Genomic DNA, 25,701 nt, shown 5'->3' with positions numbered 1-25,701 from the left:
CTGCTTTTCTACTGGTCTGCTCCAGCTGTAGGTCCTCTTCAACTGAAATGTGCTTATCCTGTTTCCACAAAAAACTAATTTTATGTGCTGATGCCAGATGCAGTATTAGACTGGTTCAGAGCCTTGACAATTCAAGTAGAAGTTGCTGTTCTGATCCTGCATAAAATGCCACAGTGGGTCTTAGGCCATGCTCACCCTTGGCTAGGTGGCATGTTCTTGGTCACATATCGACAGGTCATGCTAGAAAGTAAACAAACTGATCTACATGGAAGATCTGAACATAATCAGCATCATTCACTGCAATCTTTTTGTCATGATCTGTCCAAAATAAGAACAACAGAAGCGTGCAAATTGTCATTTCCTCCTAGGTCATTGGCAAGGGAGCAGCTGCATGAGTTTGGGAAGCATGTGATAATGCTAATTTATTTACAAATAGACATGATGTCAGCATCTGCGGGTGGTGCCAGAAAAAAAATTACTGCTGAAGAGGCTCTTGGGTCAGCAGGACTTGAGCAATAGATAAGTTTCCAGGGATCCAGCATGATGTGAAGGCTGGCACCCTTTTGGGTAGCACTGGAAGTACTGCTTAAACAGATACATAGACCCCAAGCTCATCTCGACCGCATGAATAGGCAGAAATCAATGATAAACTACCACATGAATAACCGTGTTTCTAATCATGTTTCTAATCATTATATGTCTAATACACCCCCATGAAGAGATTGATGCCTGCAATACAATACAACCTTTGCTGTATATATTTGCTTTAGAAATACCTGAAATGCACTTTAATTAAAGTAATAAATTACTAGAATATAGCTGACATTCCTATGTTTGTGCATCCTCACTAACATACTTAATTTATCACATATTAAAAGCGTGACCACACCTGTTTGTCTGACTTATCATGCAGCCAGCTCAAACACTGAACATAAATATAACCTGAATACTTGCCTGTCCATTTTTTAAGTAGGTTGTTTTCCAGAGAGGACATACATGTCCCTGGGTCTGCATGGACTGGGTTGGACAGGGCGAACACTTGGGCAACATCACTGTAATCAGCAGAAGACATGAATTCTGACGTTACCTAAACATTTGTCTCGTCCAACTCTGTCCACACAGACCAAAGCATGTATGTGTATGCCCTGAAGGGCAAACATTTAGATGTCAGTGTGATGGGCTTTTAGAGATGTGTGTTGACACGCTCCTTCTGCTTTCATTACAATATGAGGCATTCCTTGTCTGGAACACTCAAAGAGAGAGGAACTAAACCCTGAGATGGAGAAACCTTCTCATCTGTTCCCTTCCATGGCTGTGAGTGGAAGGCTTTGAACAAGGGACAGAAGTGATTGAGGCAAAGGAAAAGCAACACTGCGCTTCCTGTTTCAGAGGTGTGAACACCTAGGTCCTGCACACCTGGGCAATAAGACACAAGCTTTCTGGCTTAGGTTGCCTTGATGCTCCATCAGTCATCTCCTCACAAAGCCTTCATCTTCAGCAGGCCTAAAAACTGTCAACTCCTCTTCTTCACAGAAAACTCCTGGTCTGAGAAAGCAGTCATTTCTCACTTTCCCAGAATTAGATCTCTGGTTCATACTGCCCAACCCAATTTTGCATTTTCCTTCATCAGAGCAGCTGTTCCAATGAACCTTACAATCTTCGACTACACCTGTGCAGACATGGGTCAACACTAGAAACGACAGGTTCATCACCAGCAGAGATAATCCCCACATTGATGCTTGCTGATGAAGCTCATTACTTAAATACTATATAATACTATACAGCAATAGAATGGAATAACAAGAACTGTAGTTCTGGGGCCATGCTGCAGATGAGCGTGAAACATAACACCTCTATGTGTTCTGGTGAGGGGGTCAAGTTTAGGCCAACTCTAATCTGACTAACATTTATTTAGTCCTGCCTCCAGTGAAGACTGCACTTTTTCAAAGGGGGTTACTTAGCCGCCCATCCCTGGGCAAATAACTATCTTGGTTCCCCCAGTATAAGTGTAGGTCTTGCAATAGTTGTGGGCACTGATAGGACCTTGTGTGTAATTACACCCTCCCTCCCTTTCTGACTCAGCAGGACGGCTGGGGATTATACAGGCCGGTGGGCCTACTTCTGTCTCTCTCTCACAAAGGAGGCATCTGATGGGACTCTTCTTCAGGATGGGTGAGGGATTTGCATCAGGGGGGTGACACCAGTCCAGAAACATTCCACTGTCAATATCTGAGGAAGTGACCCACCAAAGCATCCAAAGAAATTAAAAAAGATGGATGGGAATTTTTCAATGGGGGACATTCACCTTTTCCACTAATGACGGATGCCCATCCGCTAAAAATGAGGCTGCCGAAATCTCTTTGTGTTGATTAAGGGACTGCAAAAGCCACTTTGTCATCTCTGTCAGCCGTTCTGGAGGAAAAACTGAGGGAAAAAGTCAACAGGCCCTTCGTTCTGAACTGAACAACAAATCTCCTCTAAGAGTGGGCCCAAGATTCTTGGGAGCTTTATGAGCAGGCTTTTCTAGGTGCAAGAAAGTGTGAACTTCATCAACAAGCCCTGAATGTGAGGACAGAGAGCTTCATTCATTTTTTAACTAATAATGTGGGAGACAACAGCATTCCCCGCCAACAAAAGCCCAAACTCATTAGTTATTTAAGCATGGCCTGCTCTCATGAATAATTCATGAAAATTTCTGTATACTGTTGCAGTGTGCTCCCAAAACCATTTAATGACAAATATCAAAGGGCATTCAGTGCGCCTAGACTTTGAGAATATGATCTGTTCTGTGATAGAAAGGCCTAGGAAGCTGGATTACTTCTAAAGTGATCATGCTTGGTTTATGCCCATGCACTGATTGGCCAGGACAGTGAAAACATATAAAACCATCCAACGTGTCATTATGTAAGACAAAGCCTGGTGTTGTTGCTCATCTCATTTTGACTGATGAACACTTTTTTTTACTACAGAACACAATTTTGGTACTAGCGCTCTCTGATTATTTCACATTATTAGCAATCAGGTAGCATTAAAGCTTCTCGAGGCAGCTTTGGACATACACCTATTCAGACTGTTCTTGCTTATGAAGTGCAGCCCTTAAAAGTGATGAATCCACAGCATATCCTTTCAATTCATGCAATTACCCACATTTTAAAGGATGTCAGTTTACACTAAATTAATGGCTTTGATTAAAATTGCCATAGTGGTGTTAAGAGACAGTTCTGTGGAACGGCACAGCGTTTGATCCGGAGACAAACAATTTGTATTAAGAATACAAACGCCGGAGACAAGCAATGTGTATTACAATACAAAGCAATACCGCTACATCTGACATGAGCCAAAAGGCGCCTCTTGACGATAACAGTCTGCGGAACACGGGGTTCCCCATGACCACATATGGCCCTCACTTCCGAAGTTTGAACCCTACGGAGCCAATTAGGTAACGAGGTTCAGGAGAGACCCAATTAGAGAGGGAGCTGTTTAGCAATGCACAGCTCCACAAAAACAATCAAAAACAGCACCCCCTCTGGTCATTGTAACTCATATGTAAATGTACCTACTGTAACTGTATAAAAAAGAACTAAATCCTAACCTGTCAAACTTCTGCTCCATGCTGATGTTCTCACGGCCAGCTGTGCAAATAAACCTTCCTGTCTTTCACTACGAACATTGGATCTGCTTCTTTGTCGGAATAAAACTTATGTCGATCTTCTGGGAGTGGACTAACAGTGGCAATGGAATGTCTGGAACACAAGTCTAACCTCTCACCATATGATAGGCATTCCCTATCATCTCCTCTCTGTGGGCCGTCATTGATCAGCATTTCTCAAGGGAAATGGGCAGGATTATCAGAAAGGCTCTCCTGTTATCGCCACCCTGGGCGATCCCAATCTCACCCTCAGGGCACTTGGCACAGGCCCGTGAGGCTGGTCTGGGGGGGTGGGGGGAGGTGTTACTCAGACACCACAGCAACTCAGGTATGCAGCTCATGTCCAGGACTTGCATTAATTACACCCCTGTCACATCTCTCTCACAACCTTCTTCCTCAAAAGAGTAAATTTACAGCCTTTTTATTTTTTACAAAGCACTTGAAAACACACTGGAATGGAATTGAGAAAGATAAACAGCAGTGAGCAGGCGTAAGCTTTTAGTGTAGGTTGCTTCTCTGAAAGATTATCAATAGTGCTGTAATTCTATATGTGAAGAATCTTAAGAATATTATATTTTTAATTCTCTTTAAAAATTCAAATAGCAATAGACATTAAAACCTAGAGGAAGTGTTTAGTTAGGCATGGAATGAAATAGAAGTCTGTCCTAAAAAAGCTTGGGGTGGCCAACTGAACAGTTACCCTGGGTTTTCAGAGAAGAAGTGTACATATAGTAGAAAAGGACAGCATTTCCCTGCATTTGCAAAGTTAACAAAGAGGAGACACAAAATGCTTTCAACAAACATTATGATGAAATGAAACATTAAAACAAATACTTTGCTCAGGTGATTGGGGACGGGGATGTGTCCTCTCTGACTGGAACTTGGTTTTACTTTTGCCACTTTTTCCCTGATGGGGGGGCGGGGGGGGGGGGGGGGGGGGGGGGGGGGGGGGGGGGGGGGGGGGGGGGGGGGGGGGGGGCGAGGGGGGGGGGGGGGGGGGCACCACCTCCTGCTATACACAGAGACACATGTTCTCACAAGCCCTTCCTCATTGTTTATACACGGCAGAGTGCCTGCTCTTACCCCTATCTGGGGATTACATCTGACACAGTATTCAGAGAGCGTGCGGCATGCAGAGTTTCAGGTGACTCATCTCATCATCATCCATGCTAACTGGGCTTAGCGGAAGGAGAGCAGGTTCAAAGAAAAATAACATTCTAAGAATGTTCGTTACCGCACTCTGGACCCGCAAGCACGCTGATGAGGAAGGGTGTTGCGACATGCCGAAGCGCACACAAGGCAAGGGTACATTCTGCTCTGATGGAAGCCTGTTTACCTATAATAAGTGTGTATGGGCGGAGAAATGAGCCCATATCACAACAACTAAACTGTATTTGTGGAGGTTTATTGATATTTACCAGCAGAGGGCAGGTGATGGGCCAGATTCTTAAGTATCCAGTAAGCGAAAGTGATTTCTGCTCCAATCAGGGGGTAGGAGGGGCCCCTGTGGAGATTTACAGTGTAAACCCCTGGAGCACAGGGCAAGGCACACACGGGAAGAGTCCACAGAGCAGTATATCAACCATGGTTTCTCATCCCATTCCTGCCCAATCGCCATCTGTCCCTCACCCCGCATTTACACCCAACCAAAGCTATGATTAATTTGTCTCAAGAAGAGCAAATTACCTCCGGGAGTTGGGGGTGGGGGTACATTCTGAGAATTTCTGGGGGAAAGTTTTCCGCTGACCTACTGCAAACAAGCCACAGAAATGCCACGGCAACGCAGACACACCTCCCTGGGAAAGATGACTTCCATCGCAGCCCTCAGCTCCTCAAAACGTCTCAGGCTGACCCAGATTTCCCATAGGACAAAGGCAGGTTTGAAAGGAAATAGCTTATTGTACACAGATGTGGACAACGGTGCAGCGATGGGAACCTAGATGATAACTACGGGTGGTAAGGGAGCCGTGGAGGGCCTTCCTGACAGTGTGGGATGTTTTTTCACGTGTCCATACCACAGACAGGACCTGTGGTAGAGAAGTGGGGTGGGGCCTTGTCCCTGCTGCACTGACACCTGCAGGTCCAGATCCCAGGGGAAGATTTACTGCCAGAGACAGCACTGCTCTACACAGTACCACATTTCATCCCCTCAGTCCAATCTCAGCCACCCTGGAGCACCTCTGCAGCTCCCACACCTTCCTGCTATTTATTGCTTTGCTTGCAGTATAATATACACTTTTGGGAACTACAGCCGTAAGTCAACAAAGGCAAAACAAGCACTCATAAAGGACAGTGTTCGAGGCTTCAGTCCCATGACTTTCCCCTGTGCTTGAGTTTTAATCACAGGACTCTGATGGAGGAATGAATTGCGACAATGGACATTTTTTCCTTCTCCTTTTTCTGTCCTGCTTTGTGTCAACACCTGGCAGTCAGTGACATCCACTGTAAAAGCTGAGAGCTAAAAACTGTCTTCTCAGGACAGGAGACAGGGTGGTAGACGCTGTAGGTTGTGCTAGATCACTGCCAGGATGTTGTGATACTGTTGTAAAAAATAAAAAGATTTGCTCGAGAATGTACAAGCCAAATGTCTGACCAGACTGCATGCAACTTCTTCCAGTGCAAGTGTTTTCCCAGACAGGACCGTGCTTAACACAAACTTGTGATATATCACTTGCTTCACTAAGTAAAACCTCTTCTTGCAGGGCCACCTCAGAGGCCAAACAATACTACATGCTCAGAGATACCAAACAAGGACACAGACAGTGGCCATACAGAGCTGAGTGAAACTACAGGTCTGTCCTGCACAAGGAGTCACCTACAAGCCTATGACCCATCCAATACACGAAGAAGGAAAAGGGTGTAATACTCTGCCAAGACATAGTGGTGGGTGGAGCTCCCTTAAATGGAAACCCACATCTATCAGCACTTTATAATGAAAAATGATTCTTAGGTCTGAAGGAAAGGGGGCAGCATCTATCACTGTTCACGACAGAATGAGCAGGGGGTGATGGTGAGGAGGACGGATGACAAACAAGAGAGCAGAGCAGAGAAGGGGCAGAAAGCTCTGTTCAAGAAGCATGAGATCAATATCATCACAGCAGAACATTTGAGCAACCACTCTGAGAGAACAGGACACTACCCCTCTGTGAAGACTGAGGCTTCCACTGAGATGCCTCCCATCATGTTTATAAGGTGAGGTAAACAGAGGTTGGCTGCCAATTAGACAGAGCCAGACAGAGGAATCACTTTGTTTAACAGGAGCGTCCGACAGGCTAAATCACAAGACAAGCCCCTTCTGCAGGGGCTTGTCTGACTTTTCACATTTATCCATATCATGATCAAAGAAACTATACTGCAACTGCATGCACAGCATTGAACAGTATGAATGCACAGTACAGCATCAGAGTTATTTTAGAATACTGAACAGCGTGGTCGAGTATGAAGCAAAAAAAGCAAAGCACTGACTCATCTTCTCAATTTCCCTCTGCTGGACACCCAACACACACTTCAGCTGTCCCTTCTATGACGGTCAACATTTAAAAGTGTGTGAGGAAAGTTCCCAGTTTGGGGGGATCAGTGTGAGACATTTGTGTTTTCTGTATACACAGACACACACTCATACACACAAACACACACACCCCTCCCCAAAACACAGCCCTCAGGTGATTTGTGACCTTATTACTCTGTCTCCCTCAATGGATTCCAGAGGGAGCAACAATTTCAACCACAGCTGTTAACAAACACAGCAACCATGACAGAGTAATGCTCCCTGGTTAATTCTACCATTCAGGCTTGTGACATTCCCTCGGCCTTCAACAAGACAAACTGAAATATTGATGAAACAAAATGTGGGAATACTCCTGTCACCCTATTTTCCCCCTGAGATATTCAAGCAGAATAGTGGCTGGGTCTGAATTCAAACACTGACTCCTATAACCACAAACAGTGAACATCAATCCCTTTAAAGGTTAATCTTTAATCCTGGAGCCATAAAACAAGTTGATGGCTGCAGCTGTGTGTGGAGATACGCTATCAGGCACTTGCATGGTGTGAACAGAGGTGTCCTGTTCGGCGCACTTTTCGCCTTTGCTAAATCCAGTGCAGGTGCATGATCCCTTTTCATCCAACCATCCAACAGGGAGGCACTGGTGATCTTTCAGGCATCTGTGCACTTTGCAGGACGATTTTAATTACAATAAAAACATCACTGCAAAGTTAAGACCAGTTAGGACTTTACAATCTCTTTCTTAGATCAAAATTGTTTGATTTAATCCTAATATATTTAGATGTGAAACACAGAGGGTAATCACATAACATTAGATTCAATCAAGTAAAAAGCAAGCCTGCTGACAGTAGGTGATTCTTATATACACAAATGCCAGTTAATCACACACAACGATCAAAAACAGGACAACTCGGGGCGATTAGTGCTTTAAAGGTAAGTGTTTATCCACCTCTATTATTCAAGCTCTTGCGACTCTGCTGGATAAACCCCACATGCCACAGGCAGATCACAACAGGTTGATTTAAAGCCACAGGAGCCCGGAGTCTCCACACTTTCACCACAAAAGCATCAGACCAGTTTAGCTCACAGAGTTAGCACCACTGTCACGCAGAGAAGGGCAGCGTGCCTTTTCACTAACCTGGTGTCGAAATACGCTCGTCTGATTGACACGTCCCACAGTTAGTCGTCCGGGTCCCTGGGGCTCTTGGAAAAATAAGAAGAAACAGGGAGCGAAAAAAAGTGAGAGCATGGGGAGAGCTAGTGAGGTGGAGTCCTGCAGTGCCTGCTGTGAACCAGGGGTTATGGAGGAGCGACCGATAAGAATGATTAGGGGAGGGAAATGTCACTGTAAGTCCAGCACTTCTGGAATGCGTTCCTCCTGGGTTTCTTCACGGTGTCCGACAGCAGCCAGCCGGAGCTCAACATCTGAGAGACGAATGAGTTCTGTCTCTCTCCCTTGCTCTCTCACTCTCCCTCACTCCCTCTCTCTCTGTATTACCCCACCCTCTACTGAAAAGGCTTGCACCTCCCCCTCCAGGTATTGTAGGAGGAATGCTCTCTCTCTCTCTCTCTCTCTCTCACTCACTCACTCACTCACTCACTCACTCACTGTATTTCTCAACTATCACCTTATCTCTTTCCACAATCTCCAGAGAGCTTATAAAAGTCTGCCCTGTGCAGATTTGACTGTCTACATAAGCAGAGTCAGTTCTCTGAGGGAGGGAGCAGGAAGTAAACTGGGCTCTGGGCTCCTGGCAGACTCGCTGTCACCTCAGACCCTGACCTAACACCTGCAGCATGCCTGTCAGACGAACAGCTGACTATGCAAACCTCCCCCTTTCAGGTCCCACTGTAATATCACAATGCTCTGCCGTATGCCAAGGCGGCATAAAGCTTGTGTGGGTGTAGGCGTGTTCTTGCAGTTGTTATGGTTTGTCTATTGAATGCTGAAGAGGCTGGCTGTAAGGAGGGAAAACTGACCTTTCAGGTTGTGATGCAGGTCTGTTGCCTCAGGAAACAGACACAAACACCAAAAGAAACTCACACATGCCTCACTCACACACACAAAGTCAGGAGAGGGGTATCCTTGCTTCCTATCAGAATATCTGTCTAGCCTGTGTACACACCCTCTATGAGGCACAATATTCCATCTGAGCTCCACCTTTTCACACTGGTCAGTGTGAGAAAGCTGCTGATAATCACTCAAGTGTCAGGCATTTACTCCCACTAGGAACCTGCAAGCTCGGCCAGATTAACTGCACAAAACAAACTAATAAAAACAAACACACAACATCGCCCACCAGTCACGTTGTCTGAAAAGGAGGTTGTGTTTGGATACAATTTGGAAATGTGGCCCAGATGATTCAACATCTCGGCCACCCCTCCCCTGCCCACCCCCCCCCCCACCCCCGGCCAATACTGTATTGAGGTATTGTAAAAATCAGATGAGTTATTGTATAATTTTGCAGAAGCAAACAAAAAAATGAAAAAAAAAAAGAAAAACACTGATTATATCGTCCAAACGCAAAGCAATGCGATGGTTTGCAACCCCCATGCTCAAGTTACAATTTAAATCTCTGTGTTAGCTCTGCGTTATTCCAACAATGTATCCTTTGAACGTGGTGTTACGTCATGTCCAACGGCGTGGCAAGACTCGTACTCTCAGAGTGATTTCTGTCCCTTTAGAGATCTGAGAAGGACACTGTTTAATTCTATAACCCAAATCCATCAATTCCTGCCTCTCATGTCACCTCTCCTGCGAATGACTTGTTGGACACTGCTGCAGGCCAAGGAACAAAGGCTAAACTGGAGACATGCTGGTGTTGATTATTCTGAGGAACACAGAAAGGGGAACATGCCAAATAGTGGAGATAATTAAACTGAGTCCAAGAATTCAGCCTAAGGTCTTCATCAAAAGACTTTCTTTATAAGAACCCACTTTGGTTGGTCAAACATCTGTAAATGATCAGCAGCTGTCAAGGCATGAAATTATTTTCAATTATTATATTCTTTTGAATGAGCACCTTACCTAAACAACATCTCATGAGGCACACCCAGTTCATTTTTAATATAAGACCCTCATAAAAAGGGCTGAACTCAATTTTGCTACGGCTTATTGCTAATTGAACTGAACGACTATTGTAAGATGATAAATGGATCTTACAAGTGTTTCTGGGCAGAACCTGCAGACAGATTCAAACTGGACCTGGCCATCTCACTGCTAATGCTGTCATTTTCATAAAGGTACTGGGCTGACTTTGAGTTTACGAAGACCTTCCAAGCATTCCTGAAGGTGACTCCTTAGCTACCTCCCTCTCGCTGTCTTTCCCTCCCTCTTTTCTCTCTGCATTGTGAAAGTATCAGTCTTTCCTGACCCCTCCCCTTCACAGATTTCCTCTGTACACAGTCAACACAGAGAACTCTGACAACTTGAGACTTTAATGACACGGAGGTTCAAAAGAAAACAGCAATGTTTCTAACCACACCCCACCTCCCCCCCCAACCCCCTTGCCGCCCCCCCCCCCCCGTCCCCCTCCCCCCACAACTAATTCTAGCACACACCGAGGAAAACCTCACTAACCTGCACTAGATATCCCTGTGACTGCTGTCAAACATCACCATCATCTGCTCTCAACATCACCCACAAGTCGAAGTATGCTGTAAGCCAGAAATAATTTTACTTTGAGTACAGGAAGACATCTGTTTCAGATAGGGCTGATTAATGAAGAACAGTTTTTCTGGCAGAATCTCATTTGATTTTGTTAACAATGGCTTTGTGAGTCAACCCACACACACTGTCCTCCATTGTTCACTACTATGAGTCTGACTAGGAGGTAGTCAGGCAGGGAGGCATTAAAGTTTACCCCCACCCCCCAGCAGAAAGACACACACTCACAGATCTGTTGAATCCACACCTATCAGTCACACACAGAAAGCCCTCAAACAGGTTACAACAGGATAGACTGGGAAGCTGAGAGAGAGGCCCCGACTTTAATGTTATGGTGCGCTGCCATCTCTAAACCCATGCTGACACACACTGTGGTTACAGTGAGATAAGGTAGTCATGCCTTGTTTACTCCAAGGAACTCTGGATATAACTTTACCGTGTCATTATAGTCACCATTTTGCTGCCCTGCACTGAAGCCATAGTTCATGTATCATTAGGAGAGAAGAGACTGCACAACTTGTAATGGGATAATAACAGGGTTTTCACTTAAATATAGCATGCCCCATGGTGACAAAATAAAGGAATTCTTTCTTTACTCTGAGACATTCTGCCAAAAGACAGAACTCTCTCTCACACTATATTTACGTGTCACCACTTGATTGTATTTCACCATAACTAAAAAAAGTTTTGTTGTGCATTTCCTTTTTCCTACCATATGGAGAGTTGATTCTCTCCAGAGGTAATGAAAAGCAGGCTCTCACATGAAAATGCTGCTAATTAAATATGGTGAGGATCCCCCCCACACACACACACAAATATTAAATCACATTGAGTTTTCCTATCACATTAAATGTTCAGCCTGACCATACAGAATTTTTCCAGTGAAGTGTGCTAAACATACATTTCCAAACTTCTGAATGATGCATCTGTATGTGTGCAGCCCTAATGTGACCCAATATGGCAACAAGGTCGATCATCAAACCCATATGGTTTACCGCAAGGTTATTAGGACAAAAGAAATCCTTTTGTTTGTGCTTTCCTTTGTTCCTGTTCTGTTCTTCTTCTAGTAGTGAACTACTGATGGTAAGTGAACAACCAAAAAATTAGCATCGTTAAGGACCCACTCTGGCTACTGCATTTTAAAAAATAACAATGTTTGCAATGCACCTGTTTTTATATACATATATATATATATATATATATATATATATATATATATATATATATATATATATATATATATATATTTTTTTTTTTTACAAAGCTCACAATGTGCACTCTCTGCAATGCAGGACGGTAAACACATTCTGACTATCTTGCTGAGAAATCCCCCACAGGTTAGCGTTTCCTTTAGATGTTTTTCTTCCAGGCGAATGGCTCAGTTTCTGGGTGACTGGTTCTGAGGACAGGGCACCTGCTCTGGCACTGCTGTCTGTTGGAGTTCTGGTTCTGATTCAGCTCAGACTGCATCTCCATAAGCGGCAGATCCAACCTGCCCATCTGGAATCATTAAGTTTCCTTTCTCTAAGGCTATCCTTTCTACTTCCCAATGTTTATGGTTGGGGGGGGTGGGGGTTCACTAACACTCACAGAACCAGTCAAGCATGGTTCCGCTTGCTAAAAAGGCACTGAAATAAATCAAACAAGAAGCTCCGTGGCTTTCTGTGTCAAATGGCAGGCTGACAATAGCCCTGCATGACTCTGGGCTAAAGGCCCTCCGAGATTCTCAAAGTCCCACAGGGGAACAGCGCAGTTCTACATTCTGCTCTCACATTCAGAGACATGAACTGACACTAACAACAACAAAACCTCAAGAGCAGGAAGACGGGTGTGGGGTAGTCGCGTAAATGGGACAAACTCTGCAATTATCAAAGAGGAAAAATCCAGTTAGTTTCTCTCTCTCTTTTCCTCTATCTGCCTGGAGAGCAGTGTCCTAACACCTGTGAGAACAATGAACTTCAAGCACATGCACTTCCTTCCCTGTTCTGCACTTCAAAGGGAAGTGATTGCCGCAGCACCGGTGCACTACCGCACTACCAGTGAAGACATCGGACATGCCTCTCTCACTCACTCACTCTCTCTCTCTCACTCTCTTTGTCTGTCTGTCCCATAGACCTGTCTGAGCAACATAACACCCGGAAGCCTTCAATTCCTCTTCTATTACAGGTGTACTTCCTTTGCATACCAGGTTAGTTTGACAGATCCAAGCAGGGATGCTCAAGGGGCTAACAGACTGCAGCCTAAACCAAAAACAATCGACAAAGCCTTTTAAGCCTGGCGTCTGACCATCTCAGAGAAGGCTCACTGTGCAAACTAGTTGTGCATGGGTGTGACTGTGGGTGTGTGTGTGTGTATGGGGGGGTACATAATTAAGTGAAATTGAATAACAGTGGGCAGAGGCTTTAAACTGTTCACCCATTTACACAGTGCAGGAGTGAAGCACACTGGCTCAGTTTTGCCATGGCCAAGGAAAGTATTTCTGCATACTATTAAAGGCAGGAATCTCAGGGACACAGCGGCCGGAATGAGTGGCTCTCGGTTTCTCCCCAATTACATCACTGCCAGCACTGATGATGCTGACAAGGATGCTGAGCTTCTCTCACAAGGCATGACATCACCCCGCATATCCCAGTGCAGACGTGCCCAGTCCTAATCCGGCAGCTCCCTCATTTGCATAAATGGCATGGCAGTGCGTACCTCACCTTGTCTGGGATTATATCAGCTCATCACTCTGATTAAAACAGATCTTCACACATCAGGACGCTTGCCTTCATTTTCTCAGAGTTTCCATTCACCACAAGGTGCTGTGCACTCCTGTTTGGAACAGGATGGAGATTTTAGTGCTGTGTGCTGGTTCGCACCACAAATAACTCAGTAATCCATCTTTTGTCCCTGTATTTCTGTGGGGTGGACAGGACAGCGCTAGAGATTAGCACTGAAACTCTGTCTGCTGCAATCAGATGGAGGGTGAAAGGACACCAAAAACATACAATTATTATTGCCTCTACTTGAAGGGCACCTAGAGCTGTTCTGTGCAATTTACCTAGCAATTATCCTTTATATGTTTTTTTTCTAAATCTAATTGGAGCCTGAAATTAACAATGAACCCCACAGAAATTGTAGCATTAGCAGTATCATACACCAAGCACACCCCTTTGAAGGCTGATCTGTGCACATCTGGTACATCCAAACAAATGCTTTGCATGGGTTTCAGTGTGTTTCTGCCTGTCACAGCAACAGGGACCATGGGCACTGGCTCCACATCCTGATCCTCCTGTGTTCTCCCCCCCATCAGACACACATTCCTCAAAAAAACAGACAGAGTAGGCTATTTACCCAAGATAACTCCACCAAGTTGTCAAACATAAATAATATCACAAACGGCTTTGTTCTTTCAGGCCACACCATCTGCACAGACAGGGGAGCTAAGCTCAGCAACTGTGGCTTTAGACCCCTGGGTGAGGGAGTGACAGTGGATGGCTTCATGGGACGCCTAAAATGAGCAATACACTACAGCAGGGAAGCAGACCTGCAGTGAGGACAACACATGCAAACCTCCTGTGTCACAGAAAATGGAAAGAGCAGAAACCCTTTTCACACACAGAGGGAGAGTCTGCCAAAACTAAAGGAATGACACACACAAAAGACACTCTCTTCCCTTAGGGATATCTGAGTCAAGCGGGTTATTTCTTGATGATGTGTATCAGAGTGTGTTTGTTCCTATGCCAAAACACAACTCCCAACCTAAAGGTACACATAAAAGCAGAGCATCCCAAGACAGAGACAGAGGTATAAGTCTGCCTTTCTGCTCCAGACAGTGGCTTTCCAGACTCCAGCCCCACAAGGCTACACAGGGCTCTTCTCTCATATGGTGGCAATAGTGCAGTGCCATTACAGACCATCCCCAGCCAAAGTAAAACAGACGTTTTATCTTAAGGTCAGGGAAGCTTCCCAGGTTCATTTTTGTGTGCACAAGTGTGTGGAATCTAAACAGCACTTCTAAGGGAAGCACTGTTGGGTGCTGTGTTCCAGTAGACCACTTCACCCAATCGCTTTAATCTGAGTCCAAGGACATCATTGATATTAAGATCTGGTATTTGATTCTGTATTGCCTCCAACCACCCTCAGCTAATAACATTAATCAAATGAAAAGACTTATCTCACATTGTTTAATGTTCCCTCAATCCAATCAATCTGAGCACAGTACTGAACATAGAGGCTACACTCAGATAAGCTATAATACAGAAAGTTGTCCCACCACTTGTTCCAGTGTTTTATAAACCCACCTTCACAAGGGCAAGCCTATATGATGTGTAGGTAGATAATGCCTGACAGGAAATAGTGAGACACAAGGCACTAAGTACTCTTTGCATGATACTATGCAGCCATTCAACACAAAATGGGGATTGAGAGCACCAGTAATTGGGATTTGTTTGCCTGCTTTTGACACTAAATGCTACACAGCTAACAGCACATGCACATAGCTTGACTAGCGTCTGTATATTAAATGTACCTGAGAACTATAAACTTTATTGACAGATTGGAAGTTTCCTATTGAGGGCAGCACAGATGGTGTGACAGGTGATGGCAACCTGGACACCTCATACAACGTTTCGGAACTTTGCCTTGACTGAGCCTGTTATTCCACACCTGTCAAATGGAATTCACAGTGAATGGTATGAGGACATAACGCAGTGTGCATGGAAGTGAGGCTCTGGGAGAGTGACACTAGATCCTCAGTTCATACAGGAAGGTTAGGGTTGGGAGTAGGGAGTCTCACGCATTCCACTTGATTTTAAGAGTCAACAATGGGGACAGGCAAAGTTGGCCACCTAGCTGAATTTGGAGCAGCAGGGTAGCCAAACGAGCAGATTTAGGGATGCCTGGCAGCTGTCGCTTGGCCACCCTCCCAAAGGTGAACGTGATGCAAGTGCCAGGGGCAGTGCCTTCACTACCCTGTTACCATGCCCCCACCCCACTTCCCCTCTGGCCCCCCAAGAGAGGAAACCAGCTCAACAGCTGGGGCAGAAATGCTATTCATGTTCCTGAATGATGCATTCGTAGCACTGAGAGACAGCACTGTGCTCACAAAGAATAAGAAAAGAACAGCACATTGTGCTGTTTGTTTTCCTTCTTTCAGTTAGTGCTAGTCTTCATGTTGAACATGAAGGTGAACCAAAGTGTTCATGGTTCAATTTTACAGAACATAGTCTGTTGCTATAGTCATTATGGGCTGTCACTCTAGGAGGGACAGCATCATTTCCTATATTAGTTTAAACATAAATCAGACTAACTCTCAAATGCTGTAGGAAGGTAAACAATGCAAGTTGTATAAGATAGCACTTCAATCCAGCCCAAATAATTCATTTCCATGAAACTGGATGCCGTGCAATACTGATGCAGTTATCTTTCTACCTCTTTCTTTCAAACCCTGAAAACAACTCTTCACGATGAAAAGAAAACAGAACACGAGTCTATCAAAAAGTGACCAAGGAAAGCAATCATCCCCTCTGTCCTGGCTGCACTCACCTCTCCAAGACAGCGTTGATGAGCAGACCCGCTGTATCCCTGATGAGAGAGAAACAGTGAGAATCAGTGGCCACCCGTTACCTGGAGAGACACTGTCTGTGAGTCTCAGTCACAATGACGCAAGAGAGTAGGTGGGGCAAAATAAAAGTGGAGTGGAGCCGCCATTCTCTGTCACTTTGGAGACGGATGCTTTTTTGAAGGGGTTAGCCAATCAAAAACACCGGCAATTGTGTTCAGACAAAAAGTCATGTGACCACAGGGCTGCTGTTCACCCAGAACAAAAAAAAGGCGAAGCGAGAGAGAAAGGAAGTGTGGGCGAGCCACAAAAGGCCATTGCGGCCAAAGCAAACCACAGTCCACACCCCCACCCTGCTCCTATTGTCTTGTTTTTGTATGGAGGGGGTGAGGAGGGGGTTTCCAGATTAGCCAATGCTGCCTGTTACTGCCAACTTTATCCTAACTGCACCTGCACTCCATTCTCACCCATTCCTCTCCTAAATCATATATACATACACATCACTGTTCAGTATCAGCACTAATATATATTCCCCTCATTTTCTGTTGCAACAGTGTATTGAGTTATATATAAATGTATACACACATACATGCTTTAAGAGTGCATATTTATGTACCTCTCTGTCCACACTACACTCATGTCAGTTATGAACACATATTCATATGCCAATCACTGTCTACTTATGTATATCCCCCTCACAGTCTGCTGTGAAAATACACCTAGACAGATCTCTCCTAACAGACAGCGGGTTTGTCCTAGAGCTAGGCCCAGAACAGCTCCACTGCTCTGCGCTTATCTTATCATGTTTACATGCCTCTCATTGTTTCACATGAGGGCCAGAGAGTGAAACTCATCCTGACACAGTTCTCACAGGTAGCCTAGTTTTGTTTGTTTTGTTTTTTTAATAATATAAAATTTAGTATTTTCATAATGTTGAAATATGTCATTCAAAGTAATTCGGTTACTGAGCTGCGTTAAAAAAAAGAAAAATATCCAACACTCTTCAAAGCTTTTGTGTTTCCAAAATAAATATTTCCTCTGGCTATTTGTTTTTTTAAAAATTGCTTAGAAAATGCCCATTTCCAGGGTAATATACAGCATTCCCATCTGAATCCTTCTCCACTTATTCAGCAGGGTGTTTACTGAAACTATTCAGGTTACATACCTCATTACATACCTCAGTCAAATGTATGACACTGGAGCCTGACCTGGGAATCAACCTTTCAATCTTTGGCTCACCCATTTCCTTCACATTTTCCCTACTCACTCCTCCCAAAAGCTGCCCACACAGTGTCTTCTTGTACAGCTAATTTAAAACTCACAACATGAGATCTCCACAAAAACTGACACCAGGCATGAAATCCTTTTGGTTCAGTGAAATACTACTGCATGGGCAATGGCATGGACATTCTTTCACAGTGCAGACACTATATTACAACAGAACAGAGATGAGACTAAGCCTTTGATTTCACACATTAAACATTCATCAGTCAGTACAGGTCATTGACTTGCACATCAAATGCTTTACCTACGTTCATAACATGACCTTTCCCAGAAAACTTCCAATGAATATCCTCCTTCAATATCATTTTAAGTGTTAAACACTAGTCATACTTTTCTGGAGGCCGGTCTGAACTTCCTATTACATGCACGCACTGCAACAATACTCTTCTGTGATCTCCCATATAGCAGTTCCTCATGTGAAAATGAAGAAGTTTCTCACGAAAGAAATATCTGTGACAGGATCATCCATTAACAGTGGCTCAATCATGAGAAAGGGACACTTAGACGTGTCACACGCAGTCAAGGAAGGCAGGTCCGAAATAGCTCCCAATGATTTATTTAAATGATAACAGAAACAAATGGACTTAGACTAACTGCACACCGATAGGGCTATTGAGAGCTGGAGAATATGAGGATGAGATGGCAATTGATCTAGTTTATATCTACGGACTGCATGATGACTCATTTCAAATGACAGATTGATTCTAATGGTGAGTCTCACAATACAGCGTTGTGGGTGGGACAGGGCTGTTTTTGTTCTGCCAAAACACATCGGCTGTAAAGATAAAGGTGCGCCAGCAGAGGAAACCAGAAGTAGACCTGTGTTTTTACGGGCCTTTTCTTCAAAGGCTTGCATGTGAATCACAGGCGATGGACTGATAAGCCCACTGCAGGTGTAGTTGGTGCTCCATAATATGCTGGGAGCATGAGAAGAGCAAACATCTCAGGACTGTGACAGAACCTGCAGTTTAAGCAAAAGCTAACAAACATACCACACTATCATTATTTTACAGCTTGACATTACTTTACCATACCACACTGTCACCTTTCCATGAAACTTTGAGGCTAAACTGCAACAGGTACAAATATGGAACTGAGCACAAACGCTGCCCTATTCTAGAAATGGGCTTTTCAAATTTGGGAGTGTCACTTCAGTTATCGTCTGATTTCCCCCTGGAATCCTTGGTGGGTTTGGTTCCCATTCAATGATTTCAATTAAACTAGAGCTGCACTAGCAGCAAGTGTATTGCCAAAGATCTACTATTCCAACTGAAAAGTATTATCAGAAGTTCCAGACCTCCTAAATTCCACAACCACAATGCTTTAGGTGAACCAGAGAAGAGCAGAGGAGCTGGGAGAGGCAGAACTGGGCATGCAGAGTATTAAAGAGGCACAGCAGGGAAAATAACAGGAGAACACCGGTCTTTACATTTGCCTAGCTCCACAGGGTGAGTAGTCTCTCACATAAGCCGTTTTCACATATGAATTTCGGACAATGTCCAGAGAATCATGTCCGCACATTGTCCGGAGTTGCCCTTTCACACATGTAGCACACAACAGGAGATTGTCCCTGACAGACGCGTTCTCACCTACAGGAAATACTCCGCTTTGGTTTAGGTGAGGGGCGGTGCCTGAGTTGAGCGTGCAGGAGACAGGACATGACGCAAAAAGTACGCTGCAGAAATCGCAGTGGCTGTATTGGAAACCGCCTACTGCATACTGTATACTGCGTACTAGACAATTATATACTGTATACTGCATGCTGTTTTTCAGTGTAGTACCCAGTATGCGACCATTAATGATTACATTTTTAGTATGTTACATTGTCGCGTGAAATCATTGCGAGTTTAGAAACGTCCAGATTTCCTTGTGGTATTTTCCAGTTAGACGCCACTTGCATTCTCATGAGTTAAAAGTATTGACGTGTTCACAAAAAGTATTCGCGAGTTTAAGTATTTTCAGGTTTTTTCTTTTCAATGTCTTACCTTTTGGTGGTACGGGCACATAATGTGGCACGGAGGAGGAGAAGGCGAACATAGCTATTGTACTTTATGGTAGCCTATAAAAAATATCACACATAGCCATCCAAATGGTGCTACCAGTACACATAATTTATTATTAATTATTAGGGATGGGCGATATCTTATCGTTTGCGATATACCTGTAAAAATTCACCCCACGATAATAATTAGTCTTCCCCCGGCAATAACGATAAAGCCTAGTTGATTACGTGTTTCAGTGTGCAGGACCCATTCGCAGCTGACGTGCAGAGCGAAAACAAGCATGGCGGAAGGCGGACGTGAAGCTGAGGAGCAGTTTGTCGCTAAATGAGGAGCTACCTCTACAATCTGGAATTGGTTTGGTTACAGAAAATCAGATGTAGAGCTGTAATATGTTTGCAAAAAAAAAAAACGGTGGTTACAAAGGGTGGAAACACTTCCAATTTGTTCCACCATCTCAAACACAAACCTGAGTATGAAGAAAGTCTGAAGATGCGCGAGGAGACAGAGACACCAACGTCAAGTAGGTCTAAAGTAAAAAAAAAAAAAAAAAAACCCTACTCAGGCGAAAATTGACAGCGCATTTGCCAATTGCATTCCTTATGATAAGCAAAGTAAACGATGGACCGAATTGACGGAGGCAGTGGCATTTTGTTTGGCAAAAGACATGCTGCCATTCCAAACTGTCGAGAAGGAAGGATTCAAGCGATTGATCCATAAACTGGACGCAAGATATAACATGCCTTCAAGGAAGTATTTCTCCGAAACGGCCCTGCCAGCGATGTATCAAGAGTGTCATGGTAGGTTACAAATAACGCTGTCTACGGTGGAGTTTTTTACCTCAACTACAGACATGTGGAGTAACCGAGCGACTGAGCCGTACATTAGCCTCACGGTCCACTACATAATGAGTGACTGGAGTTTGAACAGCTGTTGCCTCCACACAAGTTTTTTTTCCAGATGACCACACGAGTGAAAACATCGCGAGTGGTTTGAAGCAGTTTCTTTAAGAAAGGGATTTAGACGAGGAGAAACAGGTGTGCCTGACAACGGAAAGTGGAACTAATATAGTAAAAGCAGCCACTCTGAACATGTGGACGAGACTGTCTTGCTTTGGCCATTGTCTACACATTGCTATTGGTAAGCTTACTCTTTCCTTCTTGATGTCAGTGTATTTTATGCATGCATACTGAGCAAACATGAGATTCATGAGCTTAATCTTTACTGCATTTGTTGCCCAGTCATATAACTACATATTCTGAACAGTAATGCAGTACATTAGAGATAATATGTATGTATTGTGTGCATTTAAGATTAAATTTTAACTGAACTCTCATTCATTGTTTTGTTTTGCAGTGAGAAGTATGAGGGATACCAGGATTGACAGAACTGTGGGAGTTTGTAAGAAAGAAAGTCAGTGCATTCTCTCTCAGCTGGAAAAAGCAGCGGGCACTCAAAGATGCTCAAGTAGAACTGGGCCTTCCTCAGCACAAACTTGTGACCGAATCACCAACACGATGGGGGTCAAGGCAGAAGATGATTCATCGGCTGCTTGAGCAAGAGAACGCCATCACCTAAGTCTTGGCTGCTGACAGGTCAAGCAGGCATCTGGTGCCTACATGGCAGGATATTGATATTCTGGACTCTGTCAGTAAGGCACTTGCATCTCTTCTTGATTTCAAGCTTGATTTCTTGCTTTTTCAAGAAACCAGCTGCTGAACTGACCAGTTTTTCTGACAGAAAAAATCGAGGCCGAATTAAACAACTACTTGCATGGTCCACTGGCAGATAGTGAGAGCAATACTCTCACATGGTGGAAGGTACACGAGGTGAATTTCCCCAACATCAGTTGTTTAGAAAAAGAGTACTTGTGCATCCCTGCCACAAGTACACCCTCAGAGAGGGTATTCAGTGCTGGTGGAAATGTAGTAACATGCCAAAGGTCTCTACTGAAACCAGCCACAGTGAATATGTTAGTGTTCTTGACCAAAAATCTTTGTGTGAGCCCTGTTCTCTTTTTGAAAGCTACTTCTGCCTGAAACACATGCTTCTCCAGTATGTGTGTTATAATTTGCACTACCTGACATTTTCCTGTCAGCCTCAATTCCACATTTTGTTTACAATTTAAGAGTTTCTCAGTCTTTACATTTTGATTGAACTTTTATTGAAATTTCAGTTGTTAATTTCTTTTTAATTTATCATGTGTTGTGTTTTGCACTATTTTGTAACCTAACTGAAGACATGGTTGGGATTGTTAATTTTTGATACAATATTTGTTATGCATGTTCCACAGTATTTTATTTACATTCCTAGAGTGTATCATTGACTGTTTTACATTGAACTTTGTTACTTTGTGAGGTTACTTTAACATGTTTGTTACTTTATCAGGTTGTATTTGCACTCTTTTGTAATTTTGTAACCTAACTGAAGACATGGTTGGGGTTGTTATTTTTGCTCTTTGCACTATTTTTGCAAGTGTTTTCACCATGAGAGTATGAATAAATACAGAATCTGGGTTTGCATTTCGAACTTGTAATTAATTTGAATTATTATAGTGTGATGTTTTCTATTGCACTATTTAAACATTATCTGTACTTTTACAGAAGCACTTTTCCCATTTTTGCAAGGGCTGGTGTTTGGATTTTTACTGTTTTTTTTTATTCTTATATGTAATTGGTATTGTTTAATAGACTATTTGATGATGGGTAAGTTTAACTTTTAAATCAGTGTTTGTGTTTCTGAAGCTCTCAAAACTGTATGTAGCTACCACCTGTAGCCAATAACATAGTGGTGAATTGTACTATATTTATATTGTCATTGATATCGTTATCGCAATAAATACCAAAAAATATTGTGATATAGTTTGTCCATATCGCCCATCCCTATTAATTATACATTTATTATAACAGGAAGGTGAGTTTTTGTTGTTCGCTATAAAGTGTTAGGTCACCAGTTCCCCTATCTCACTATACCTATCACTATTACTTAGCTACAGCTTAGCTAGCTACTAACCAGATAATAAATTACTAACCAATGTTATTAATCATTGTACAATGATTTGTACAATGAAGACAAGTTTTGGCAGTATAGCTATAGCTAACTATCTCTTTCATGATCATTGGACTCAAAATAGCATGTATTTGGACGTATCCACCATGTCAAACAAAAAGAGTGGAAAGCAATATACAGGCACGCAGAAAAGAGTGCGAAGCAGTTTGTATTCTTCCAGTTTTACACCAGTCACATGATAAAAGGACAAATACGTCATCAACACACCCACTTGCTTTCCGTGGATTCTCCGGAATATGACCTGCTCTATTCACACATGGACTCAATCTGACATTAGACAGACTGTGTACTAGGGAGCTGGCAGAGTGAAGTCCGTCACATGTCCAGTCCGACTGATTCGGACATTTGGGTGTCACATACAGCTCCTCTGGGAACGGCTAGATAAGTTCCGGCTTTCAGTGCATGTCTGAAAGGGGCTATACAAACAATACCTGAATATCAAACACTGCATGTGTGACTTGGTGTGCATGCGCATGTGAGTGCATGTTTTGTGTACTAGTATGTGTCCACATGTATGCATATATGTGTGCAAGCATGTATAGAAACATATATGCGTGTGGGCATCCATGTGTGTGGATACAGTATGTGTGTTAGTGGCTGCAGGCATGTGTGTATGTGATCTCCAGTTTACACACAGGCCTTTTGTTCTCATTGCAGAAAGCAGCTGGACAGATGACTCACCCTAGAGCAATTTGGGCAAGGAGTACTAGATGGAGTGGGACCAAAACAATTTAATATACAATTTTTCACAGCTTTAACAATCTAACCGGAACCAGTGGTCACCCACGCAGACAGAAACAAACTCCGATCCCTCCAAGCCACAATGGCAAGATTTACATGGGAACTTCAGAGCTTCACATTAGGTGCCACTGACTGTGAGCAAACCTCATCCTGTTAACTTCCCATTACTGATTAATATTGATTAGATAAGGATCACAAATGCCTTATTTACTGAAAGTAGGACACATACAGAACACTGATTAAAATTTTTAAAAAAAATTCCCATACAGCGAAAGGCTGAGCATATGACATGTTATCTCAGGTGAAAAAAATATTCTAGTGCCAAACTGCTCTGTTGGCAGAGTTTGCTTTGAATGCAAGCTCAGCCGTATGGACCCAGTTTATGATCAGTCATGTTCCATTGCAGATTGGGGTGTTTAAATGAAGTGTCCTTGTCTCACCACTCTCAGGCACCCTGCCATTAGTCGGGCAGCTGTGAGTTGCCCAGATGATGTCAATGGAATAGCACCTATCCTATAACAAACACCCATTCCACTGTCTTGCGCTGGGTGACTTGGTAGTGTCTGGGTAGTATGAAAAGTAGCCGCATGTGAGGATTGCACTCCTCTCACTTCAATACTCCAGTGCAAGTGTAGAGGTTGTCATGGCAAGATGAGCCAAATACTTGTCTTCTGATTTCAAAACAGGGTTGTAAAAAGGGGAAAAAACATAAAAAGACCATTCCAAATGCTGGAGTAGATGACCTTTGAAGCCCTGAAGTGTAAACTTTGGCAAAGTCTCCACAAACTACCATGGAGGTTTTCTCACATGCCACACCCCTTTTCTTTAACTCGGGTCATACATTGTTTCTTTGAGATGGCTGCCTTTGATTCAGACTATAGACACAGTATTTTTCAGGAACACAAACCAACAGTCTGAACACAGCACATAGGTATATGGCCACAGTGCACATGAGAACTGGGATGTATAGCATGAATAATGTGGACATCAGTAAGGTGAAGAATACCCCTTCTCCCCTGATCCATTTCAAGCCTTTGCATCATTCAGAGAGAATTAGACATGGTGGCTCCAATCACTGTTACTGCAAAAATCCATAGCGCTAACAAGTTTTGCACTGTCTTCAAGTAGTTGCACTCCTCAGCCGATTGCATTTTCTCAGCCGATCTTGGGAAGGAATAATCTACCGTGGACAGCGAGCACAGATGCAGCAAATTTACTTTTTACAATTACACCTAGCCTACCAATTTCTTATCAGAGCGTGTTATAGAAACATTGCATAAATTTATATTCTTCATCGTCAGTTGATATAATCCCACTTTCCGGTTAACAGAAAATACTGAATTCAGGGAGGTCATATTAACCAATTCAACAGTTCTGCTCTCTCATCTCTGAGGGAGAAATCAAAAACGTGTCAGGTTGCGTGCAAGTTTAGTTGAACACGCCAGCTGGTGTATTCTTCAAAATCGTAATTTTATAACCCTAATCATGTTAACATTCTTCTCATCTTTCTTCGCAGTTTTTTTTAAATGTTGTCCACTGTCAAAGATGTGCAACATCATTTATTTCTTTATACTCGATAGTAACAAGATTGGGAAACTCGTTTGCTTGTAGCTTGTATTTGCCTTAAAATATTATTTGTTTGCAGCAGAGAAAATAAAGCCATTTCAAATTTCAAATTCTCAAAAGGACCAACCATACATTAAAGCATCGCAGGCGTTGATAACATAGCTAATAAGATAACGTCATGTTACATTGTAAATATATACTGGCTTGGTACACTATTTATCTTGCGAATTAGCGCGCGCACACATGCGGGTGCGTGGATGGTACAGGAGGAATGCTCTTAAATGGCGAAATAGTTAGCAAGTTTGGAGTCAAGAAGCTAAGTTACAGTTTACTGACAGAATTCCACAATGTAACATCGTTGCATTACTGTTGAGGCAGAACTACGAATCTCTTAAACTCAAGGTTTTGAACCAAATTTTAGTCGAATCGCTATCAATATTTTTTCGTTCATCATTCCACGGATTCTTATAAATCTGTTATGTTCACTTAGAGTAGTAACTGAATTCAAAAACTTACAAACCTGGATATCCAACTCGCATGATACCTAACTAGCTAACTAGCAAGATGACTGGCGTAAATTCATGAGACTCAGGCTATTTCCACAAAGTCACACGCCGGCTAGTCCGTATCATGTAGCTTACCAAAGGTTTTCCGTCTGTCCAAATTTGAGGTTCT

At 43.3% G+C, this 25,701-nt stretch overlaps 1 protein-coding gene across 2 annotated transcripts in view; it reads right to left on the bottom strand.

Moving 5' to 3' along the window:
* The window catches only part of rassf7a (Ras association domain family member 7a), a 41,926-nt gene extending 16,225 nt beyond the window's left edge, over positions 1–25,701 (bottom strand). Inside the window, exon 1 of one of the 2 annotated variants that reach the window (XM_036535687.1) lies at positions 25,668–25,701. The gene's annotated coding sequence lies outside the window, so the exon portion shown is untranslated. Of the gene's footprint in view, positions 1–8,292; positions 8,641–25,667 lie in introns of those variants that run through there. The other variant, XM_036535685.1, reaches the window with a different exon arrangement.

The sequence above is a fragment of the Megalops cyprinoides genome, chromosome 8 (genome assembly GCF_013368585.1).
Source record: "Megalops cyprinoides isolate fMegCyp1 chromosome 8, fMegCyp1.pri, whole genome shotgun sequence".
Taxonomy (NCBI): domain Eukaryota; kingdom Metazoa; phylum Chordata; class Actinopteri; order Elopiformes; family Megalopidae; genus Megalops; species Megalops cyprinoides.
Note: the sequence above shows the minus strand (reverse complement) of the source record. Positions and strands in the feature narration are given on the sequence as shown.